Source organism: Adiantum capillus-veneris, chromosome 24 (genome assembly GCF_014529385.1).
Source record: "Adiantum capillus-veneris isolate H3 chromosome 24, ASM1452938v2, whole genome shotgun sequence".
Lineage (NCBI taxonomy): Eukaryota > Viridiplantae > Streptophyta > Polypodiopsida > Polypodiales > Pteridaceae > Adiantum > Adiantum capillus-veneris.
In genome coordinates this window covers 97,560,854-97,571,877 of record NC_140954.1, presented here as the reverse complement: position 1 = coordinate 97,571,877, position 11,024 = coordinate 97,560,854, and the positions used below count along the sequence as shown (strand labels likewise).

The following is an 11,024-nucleotide window of genomic DNA, read 5'->3' as shown; positions in this document are numbered from 1 at the left end:
AGCTGCTTCTAATCACAAATCCATGGGTGGAGAGTTAGAAGTGACTAGTAGCTTGCCACCCGTGTACCATTGGTGATTGGTGAAAGTGTCAAATGCAACGGATTAAGAGAACAGGTAGAGTCTAGAATGCACACTTTCCACGATCCTTTGTTCTTCGCTTGCCTTAATGAATGCAACGAATGTAGCTTCACAAGCTGGGGCTTCGGACAGCTTACCATATAGTAAAAAATATATGATTGCTAGATGATTCACTAGTTTCAATACACACATCTAGTAAGAGTGCAAACTAGTAAAAAAGAGAACTCTTAGATGCTACATATAGTAATTTTGTTACTATATGGAGAGTTGAATAGCCATATGGCAATTCAAGTTTCAATATGGTAAAAAGATCACTAGTTCAATGTAGGCACTCAATTACTAGTTTGACTTTACATATCGGTGTTCTCAAACTAGTAAGTCAACTAGCAATTTTTGTTTACGACCTAGCAAGTTATCTAGTAATATGTAAGGACGGTTGCTTGTAAACTAGTAGTTCATCTAGTAACGTTTTTATAAACAATCTAGTAGTTCACCTAATAATTCATTAAGGAACATGTAGATGCAAAATAGTAATTAATCTAAACTGCAAATTTCCACGAGCAAATAATTTAGGAGAGATTACTTCAACATTAGGAGACTAAAGTAGGCTTAATTCATAAAGATAGCTATGAGTACAACAAATGAACGCTTACATAACGTGTTATATGTTACAGTTCTTAAATCATGTGGTTGGATTATAAAACCACTTATCATTTGTTACAATGATATCCTTCCATGGATAAAGAGCCAACTTTATCAAAATAAAAAATTATCAGGCCTTCTAACAAAAGCCATGTAACTAAATCTTCACACATAGTGGAAGTATTAGTATTCTCATTTGCTCTCTTCTTGAGGAAACTATTCGATTTCTGCATAGCAAAATACGTTGGCTTGATCAAGTGGTATAAGTCTTGTACTTTCTTGAGATTTAGCCACTTCATTAATATAGTTTCTTTGTCATCTTTGGACAAATTTCGTGCCTACATAATTGTCATAACTAAATAACATGGTTAAAAAAGTGATGTATTATTTTGTGAACATAAGTAAGGCAATGTTTTTAGCTTTTATTGCATACCTGAAATTCTAACACACATTGATTTTGATTCATTGAACATCCCCCATCATATTTCTGCTCCTAAAACAATTAAAGTCCACTCTTTTATTTTGTAGCCACATGCAAAAATATTTAAAGAATCTTATTATTGTGAAGAAAAAAACCTTTTTCTTTTTAAGCTTCAAAACCTTTGAAGCTTCAAATTCTTTAAAGCTTGATCTTTTTCCTTTAGTAGCTCTTCAATCTTAGAAGTAGCCTATAGAAGTGGGAAAACATGGTTTTTTTATAACATTAAAATTAAGTAGGGTAAGCATTTCATTAAATAAATATTCCATGTAAAGCATCTTTAAATAGTATTTTGCGCTTTCGTGTGCTTTTTTTTTTTTGTTCTTGATTTGTACCACTAATAATTTGTGTCCTTCCATTGATTTTTTCCTTCACAAATTATTCAAGAAAAGAGTGCAATCAACAAAAAGTAGTGAAAAAAATACATGAATTAGAATTGTACCGGTTTTGTGATATGGTCTTTACATTCATTTAATTCATTGTTTACTTCCATATCTTTTTCTTGATAGCATTGGACAAACTCTTCATCTTGCATGTAGTTTCTATATGCCTGCGCATTAAGCAACTGAATGCGCAAGAGTAAACCACACATACCTCATAAGCATCACTTTGTAAATCATGATTTTTCCATGGTATCTTAGGAATGTATGCTTCCGTCTCTCTCTAAACACATAATAACAAATTTTATCACGATAGGTTATATATTATTGTTATTTTAGGATAGAAGTGCTTACATGAGTAGCTTGTGGTTGCTCTACTTCTTCTTCAATAGATGTACAAGTGGTTTCTTGTGCACAAGCATCCTTTAGCTATTTTATAACAACAAAGGTATTACTTTCTTCATCATTAATTTTCATATAAATTTCCAATACCTTAGAGGATTACTCACAAGTTTTGTGAGTGAACCATATTCTCATAGCTCACTTTCTCCTCCATCATTCTCATGAAATTCTTGGTTATCATCATCATCATCTTTTTCTTTTTCTATCTAATCTCATGAAAACATTTCGATTATACTTTGACATAATAGAAGTTCATTACTTAGAGAAAATCCTACAAAATGACACATACCATTGGGGGTGCTAGAAGATAATTCGTTGTTTGGTTTTTTTTTTCTCCATTTTTGTTTTGTCGCAAGAGACTTGATGGCTCATGTATAAACGTCCTCTTCTTTCCAATGATAATTTTGTCCAGCTACTATTACAGGCTTAAGTTCACCTTTATTTTTTCTTATTACATCTAACACGGTATTCTCTCTCCATGTTATTTCTAAGGTCTCCAAATGGCTTGTGTTTGGCAAACCATCCTCTAACAAACCCATAGTTTGAATAAAGAACTCTATGTTGGTTATTACCCTCTTCTAAGAGGAAATCCCTACCATAGAGTTTATTGGGTTCTCTAAGCTTAGGAGGTGGAGGCCTAAATACCTGTTCATATATGATTGGGTCATATTTCTCATTGCTAGTAGTGTCAACACCTATAGAGATGCTAGATGGAGAAGAAACAACTCTCTTATTTCCAAGATGATTGACCCTCCAAGAATCTAAAAATTTGAGGGCCTCTTCATTAGAGAAAGACAGTAGTTGCTCCACAAAGGACTATGGATAACTCATATCTGAAAAGACAAAGCATTGAACACACACATGAGCAGCAAGACATTTAAGTAACAAAGTTTATCTCAAAAATTATACACACACTTGTCATTACTTTATGAGTAATGTTTTAGAAAGACGTGTAAAGAAAACTGTGACAATGAATACAACAATTGTGATGTATAAAATAATATACATTTTAAACTATTTCTACAAGTATACTAGCCATGCTTGCATACTAACAATAAGTACAATAATCTCCATCCATAAAGTAGGTCTCCCAGAAGTTTAGCATACTCTATGATGAGGTTCTAAGAAAGATATGCAAAGAACATCGTAACAATGAAGCTAGCCATTGTCATCCATAAAGCAATAGTCATTCTAAACTACTTCCATAGGTATACTACTTGCATAACAATGAATACAAAAATTGTCATCCATGAAATAATAGTCATTCTAAACTACTTCCACAAGTATACTAGCATTCTAAACTACTTCCACAAATGTACTAGCCATGCTTGCATACCATATGAGTGAAATTATACAAAAGATATGTCAAGAACACCATAACAATGAATACAACAATTGTCATCCATGAAGTAATAGTCTTTCTAAAATATTTCCACAAGATTACTAGCAATGATTGAATGAAAGGGGCTACCACAATTATATGTCTATGGAGAATGCCAAACAATAGGTATCCATTTAGCCGCCTGTCCAGGCTTTATAACCTTTTTTTGTTTTGTGACTGTCCAATCTTTAATTTGAATGGAACATGTATCCCAACTTCTCCATTGATGCTCCTCTCTGTAAACTTTATAAGTGTTCTGTTGATATGCATCACGCTCCAATAAAGCAAGCTTTGCCTTTTTCCTTTCGTAATCAGTCTCTCTAACAACAGCATGTTGAATCTGTATTGCATTCTCGCTATTCAACACACTTGAACTATATCGTGGACCTCCACCCATAATGGAACATTTCCACAACCTCCTTCCATTAACAAGCTATCACGCTTCCTCAAATCCTTCACCTCATAAGCAATGAGCCTCTGCCTCCTTGGTATTGGCAATGGAATAAATTTGTGAAGTATAGAGTAGATGGGCCAAACACAATCCCATGTGAAAGGCAAAGGGGCCTTCTCAAGCACACTCATTTGAGTAACTGGATCCATCAACAATTGTTCTGAGTCCCAGTTTTCCACAATGCATTGCTTGTAATACCGTCCACCAAAGAAAAGCATACACTTTCCATCAAACTGTGTTGAGAACAAGGGTGTTATACAAGCCTTCCAGTGACCTCTGTGTTCCATCGTTGCATCATCAGTATCAACCTTCACTATGACATTGGAGCCCACATTAAATATATCCCCTTTAAAGAGGACCTTTTGGTATGTCTTTACTTCCAAACATTGGAAGTACTGCTCTGGAATGTTCCAAAACTTCTTTAGATAAGTTTTCTCTTCACTAGTAGGATCTCTATAAGTGCATCTCTTCTTTGATATTGCAATCCCCTTGAGAAAAAGATTTCTAGTGCATGGTGAATTGCTTCCATATTTTAATAGATCACTCCACATAGATTTAGCCTTTTCAATTGAAGACACAACCAATAGCCCATCCATATGTGACGGAGAGAAATCATGTGATGGAGCATCTGCTAATAGCGAGCTGCTTTGAGAAAGAATCAATGCACAATGTAGGTCCTTCAAAAACCTTTCAGAAGGTAAGAGATTGTCACTATCACCACGGATAGCCTGAAAAGCTCTTGTGGAGAACCTTCTCAAATAGAACTTTGCAAATGAAGCTTCATCTTCCATGTTATTTGTTTTGATGGAGCTGTATGCCTTTACAAGACGCTCAAATATGTAACACCAAAAGCGGTCATGCAACCCATGGCGCAAGACATCATCAAGCATCTCACCATTACCTATAAACAAGTTATCAAGAGATTATTCTCCTAAACAAATATATCAAACTTATTGTTAACTAATCAAGATATACATACCAGCTATATGTTCTAGAGGTGATGAGTTCGCACCAAAGATTTCTTCATTTCGAACTCTCCATGATTGTAGCAATGTATTCACAACTTCTATGTCTTTCACAGACCATCCACGATTTCTACTATGATTGTAGAAGCTGTGTGCAATGTCAATCAGCAAAAATCCCAAAACATGCATTTCAGGAGGAATGTCACTAATAAACTCTCAAAACATATGGTAGACACCATTGGATGAACTTTTGGTTCTCCTCTACCTTGAAGCTTGCAAAGTAGATGCTTGGGGAGCTAGGCCAACGTCCATATCGAATGGAGGAAGGTGCTGCCTTTTTAACAACACACACAGCAGCATCGATTTCTTTCTTCAGAGGAGCGTCAACACTTTCAAATAAATGTGTTATATTTCTTGAATAAATTCAATGATAAGATATGCATTGGGTCGTAGACTAAATCTAGAGAGAGATCAAATCCATATAGATCATATAATCTCCAGAGTATGGACTCTCCTTAGAGACCAACTTCTTTCCATGATGCTTCCTTTTCTTTGTCTGTGCAACACCGGTTAGCTTCATCAAGATCTTTTGTCATCTCCTCAATGGTCCTCTTTGAAGGTGGATATCTAGCTGTCGGCGATTTTCATTATAGATGTATCACCCCTCTTTTGATCCTATACTAGGTCGTACTAGAGTCGTAGTAGATTTGTGGGCTTCTTGCCTTGTCCCATGGCTCGAGTAGGTGTTGCATTATGGGGTCCATCAATGTGTTCGGCTAGATGGTTAATTTCTCTACTATCACTCAAGTCATTGGCAAGATCTAGTCTTTGTTCTGAATCCATTTTTTGTTTTTTGCTAATGGAAGGATGGAGATTTCCTAGAACATCTTGTTGTTGTGGTGATAAAAGGTACGCTTGGTTACAAGACACTAGCCATTGTTGGAATGCTTGCAAAGATAATTGCAATCACACTTCCAAAACTGTGTTCTCTCCATAACTATCAAAGAGAAATAACTAGCCATGTTTGTAATATTCATTAAGCTACAACACAACATGCTCTAATAGAAATAAACTGTGGCTTTCCAAGAGGTACTAGCCCATTCATCAAACACAAATTCTATCACCATTACAAAGTTAAGCACTTCAATGCTGTAAGAAATAAACAAACATGAAAATACATAAATTACTTTAACTTCACAAGAAGCAAATGATCTCTTAAAAGCATTCTTCTATGTAATTTATTTTGAATCTACCAAGGCTTTTCATAAGTACAAAGTCGTTTTGTCAGAATGAAACGAATTATCATACTCATTCTATAGTGCATCAATGACAAAGGCATGTTTCCACCTCCATAGTGGGTCACTTTGTAATATTTGATTACGCCTAACTTTTCTTTTGCCAACACTAAGTTTAAATTTCCATCTTAATCAACCAAATCGTAAAGAAAAATCTTTTGTATATTCCAAACTTTTATCCCATTAGAAGATAAGTTATATCTTATTTCTAGCCATAACACTTTTATCTCCGAGCGTTGCAAAAGATCTTGGCAATATTGTGATGCTAGATCTTCTCGTAGCTCACGAGAAAATGTTCGTAAAAAGAAAGCTTGTTCTCCATCATTTTGAAGCCCAGTGGACAAGTGATTTTGAAGAGACATTTTGAACTAGCAACCAAAGAACAATGAAAAGAATAGTACGGATTTAGAATATTAGCATCTTTCCAATCAAAACATTAGCATTTTTAACACAAAGCCATTAGCATCTTTAATAGATTTGATATGTCCCGACATGGGGAAGGAATTGTTCGTTTATGGGGACCAAAGTTTCTCTCTCTTTCTCTCTCTCTCTCTCTCTCTCTCTCTCTCTCTCTCTCACACACACACACACACACACACACACACACACACCAAAGTTTCTCTCTCTCTCTCTCTCTCTCTCTCTCTCTCTCTCTCTCTCTCTCTCTCTCTCCATAATGAGTCCATGACTACAAGATGTGTAAGTTCCTCTCTCTCTCTCTCTCTCTCTCTCTCTCTCTCTCTCTCTCTCTCTCTCTCCATAATGAGTCCATGACTACAAGATGTGTAAGTTCCCCCCCCCCCCCCCCCCCCTCTCTCTCTCCCCCTCTCTCTCTCTCTCTCTCTCTCTCTCTCACACACACACACACACACACACACATCAAAGTTTCTCTCTCTCTCTCTCTCTCTCTCTCTCTCTCTCTCTCACACACACACACACACACACACACACACACACACACACACATACCAGAGTCTCTCTCTCTCTCTCTCTCTCTCTCTCTCTCTCTCTCTCTCTCTCTCTCTCTCTCTCTCTCTCTCGTAAGAAGGATTTTTATATATGCCAACATAATTTAGTGTAGAAACCTTCAAAGTAATTCATGATGAAAAAAAGCCGTTTAGTGTAATCCCACTTACAAATTTTGAGATTTACCTCTACATTTTAAATTGCCAACCCTAAACCGGTTGACATTGTCATTGCCGAGCATCTTAACACAAAGCCAAGCAGTGTTCCAAAACATTATTTTTCCAAACATACACAATTCCTTTCCTTGAATTTGCCAAGAGGAAATTCAAACAAAAAACGGCACGATATTAAGCTAAGACGCATTTTTACCAAACACTGAGAGCTTTCAAAGAATGATTAAAAGAAGTTTTATTTTTTATTTTTTTGGGGTGGGGGGACAGGGACTCAACTTAAGACACATTTTTTGCCGGAATGAGGAACTCCAAAGACTAAAGTTTTGTTTTTTCTTTTTTTTGCACGAACCAGTTTTCAAGAACTCTAGTAGACCCACAGTTCATCAAATATGTGCTCAGATTTTGGGTTTTAAGGGGGGGGGGGGGGGGGGTGTTAAAAGAATTAAAGATTTATTAAAAGAAAAGGTTACCTGCTCATTAGGCCCAATCGAGCAGCAACATCGTCGACGGCGGGCAACAGATGATGCGCGCAGCAGCAAGACGTCTGGTCAGCGCTCATCTGAATTGATCAGCTTCGGGCTGATATTGCAGCGCTCTCTCTCTCTCTCTCTCTCTCTCTCTCTCTCCCTCTCTCTCTCTCTCTCTCTCTCTTCGTGCAGGGATGAGAGACCCTTTTGACTACCTGGAAGCGGCTCACGCAGCTAAGCACTCTCTCTCTTTTTGGGTGGCGGGAGGCTCAGATTGAAGAATTTCATTTCTTGGCCTTTCCCGTTTCGCTCCAAGCCTTAGTTTCAAAATTCGCTAAAGAGAAGCATGAAATTTTCCTCTCCCCCCATCTCTCTCTCTCTCTCTCTCTCTCTCTCTCTATCTCTCTTTCTCTCTCTCCCTCTCTTGAATAACAAGTCTTGAGTTCAACTCTCCTCATCAAATAGATCTTTAAGATCTCTTGGGATAAATGTGTCCGGCCACTATCGCAAGCTCTAAGTTGAAGTTGAACTGTGTCTGGCCAATGTCCTCCTACGCTCTAGGTTGAAGTTCCATGGCCTAGGATTAGTGTAATCCCCTTATAAATTTTGAGATTGACCTCTAAATTTGAATTTGAAGGTGAGAAAACCTTCAAATTTAGTCAACTTACCTCTATTGTTTCCCATCTCTAGGTTTCCATACCCACAAATAAGTAGAATAAATCCCTAAAAGCCAAAATAAATAATGGGTTTTTATCGAGCAATTTACTTGAGATGACATACCTCTAACACCCTCTTTGCAACTCATAGTGTAGAGAAATAGTGAGACCAAGTCGATGAAGAAGCTACCATGGACACCCCAGTAGCAATCAACTATTGGGTATACCCTGATTTTGCTATGGACCTGACTTGACCAACAACAATGGATTGGTGCACTCATGCATATTGTTTTAGATACAACTGAAAACTTGACCATCTTCTATTAATGCTTGATCAGCTGGAGGATCTCCTTTGGAAACTTTATATCCAGTTTTTTGATGGTATAGATCCACTGGTAGTGTTGCAAAAGGTATGTAGGAATTTCCAAAAGGTAGTAATAGATCGCTCATCCTACCTCGTCAGAGCATTTGTATCATTAGCAAATTGTTGTTGAAGGCATGGGTCTTTGCTAGCATCCAGGGATGTGGGATACCTTTTATCTTGCCTGCCTCCAATTCTGCCTGCACCAGCCATCCCAATGCATCATAGCAGACAACATACAATAAGGGGCAACATGGCAGCCCTGTCTAATGGATTTTATCAGAGGAAAGACATCAATAAGGTTACCATTGAGGGAGATTTTAGCACAAGCATTTCCAATGAGAACTTGGACAAACTTAATAAAAAGTTTCCCAATTCCTATATCATGAAGAAACTGAAAAATAAAATCATAAGCCTTATCAAATTCAATCTTGAAGAACTTTTGGTGCTTTTTGATCGAGCAGGACAGTGCCAAGCACGACATCTCTTTTCAATAGTCTCTGACTAACCATATCATCATGAATTTTTGTGTCCATATCAACATCTTGTGTAGAGCCACATGATTCAAGATATATGCGTACGTGATTGAATCTAGAGAGTAGTGTGTTCCAAGAGACGACATTCCGGACAAAGCACTTTTTGTGCTTTCTCAAGCACACTATATCTGCCATACACGTTGATCACTAGGGTAATCAATTTCATGTGCAAGAAACTAGTCTTATTGGGTTGCCTATGATAGTCATGATCATCATCTTCTTCATATATATCCAAATCAATATATTCATCACGATCCCACCCATCAACAGCTGTTGAAATACGAGGAGCATGATTTGACAAATCTCCCACCAGGAACATATCAACTAAAGCACCACCAAGCACAACATCTTTCTGTGACAGATTGTGACCAGCAATCACAAGGTGCATTCTCTCACCCATGTCAACATCTTGCGTAAGGCCACATGCCTTTAAGGTGCCATTGTAGGTGACTCCTCTTGGAGACAGGCCTTCCCTTTGTGGTGCAAACAAAACAATGCTTCCTTGCCACAGCCATGTTGACAATACCCTGCAATCAACAGATTCCAAGTGAAACCATTCCAAAGAAGAAGTAACCCACTAAACTAGATATAATCAAATCCTTTCCAAATTATGGTACTTGATCCACCATACTTCAAATCAAATAGAGCGTAACATATGAGACACATTAAAACAATAAACCAGTGTAACATATGAGACCCATTTTGGAACAATAAATCCCCAAGTTTTTTACAAGAAACAAAAGAAATTCTTCAACAAAACAAGGGAAGTATATAAACAAGTCATAAAATCTAATATCTAGCCGACCCAAATGATTTCCTCATTTTAAACTGATCATTTAGTATGGGAAGATAAAAGGGAACAAGAGATAGGATATAGATATGTGCTTCTAGACTTATCTCAATAGGGGACCAAAATTTGAAATGGTTGCATCTCAATAGGGATCCAAAAGGAGATGATCTACCAAATAGCAATGTGTAATAAGTTCTTTTAGATTTACCTCAACAAGGGACAAAGAGGAGATCATATGGTTACATCTTCTTCATCTTCATTACTATGCTATTATGCTATGCTAAGCAAGAAAAGTGATGATAAGGGAGGAACTATTTCTGTCTCCTATGAATGATTCTTCTTTCTCTTCCCTACCCTCATTCCCCGCTAGCTCTCTCCACCTTTGAAGGTGTTTGAGGCCTTGGGACTAAGGCTTGGGATAGTTAATTCTTTTGAAATTTTATGTTATGCTAGTGATGCATGAAGCTTTCCATCTTAATAGCATCACCAAGGCACGAGGAACACAAAGATTGTATTGTACCAAGTCTCTCTTGATGGGAGAATCTATAATACAAAATCCTTTTGGAGGGGTGGCCGGTTCCAAGTAAATCCGGTCCTAAACTGTTGTTATGTTCTCTCTCTCTCTTGCAAAAGTATTGTTCATGCCAAGTTAATTAAGCACTATTCTTATGTTTCTACCACCAATTAAGTTCACCCCCTATGTTCTCAAAGTAATCTAACGAAAATGCTCACTCTAATTCTCTTAATTCCGCTATTCCCAAAGTTCATAGGCCATTCCATTACATATCATCTCAATAGAAAGCTACAAATGGATTGTTTGTCTGCACAATAGATGCTTGCATGATTCCCTTGTGCGCACGCTCTTTGTGGAATTGGAGCATCCTAGACAAGTAGTAAAAAAACACATTAAAATAAATTCTATATCCATTTAGTATCTAAAAATAGTAAAACACTCCAACATGAACATCTCCATTGACTTTGTCCTTGGCTACAATTACAATAA

At 37.1% G+C, this 11,024-nt stretch overlaps 2 pseudogenes; both read right to left on the bottom strand.

Annotated features, from left to right (window-relative positions):
- Nucleotides 1–1,628: 1,628 nt before the first annotated feature.
- LOC147426826 (uncharacterized) lies at nt 1,629–2,811 on the bottom strand (annotated as a pseudogene).
- Nucleotides 2,812–3,464: 653 nt separating this feature from the next.
- Nucleotides 3,465–4,603, bottom strand: LOC147426825 (uncharacterized; annotated as a pseudogene).
- Nucleotides 4,604–11,024: the final 6,421 nt, after the last annotated feature.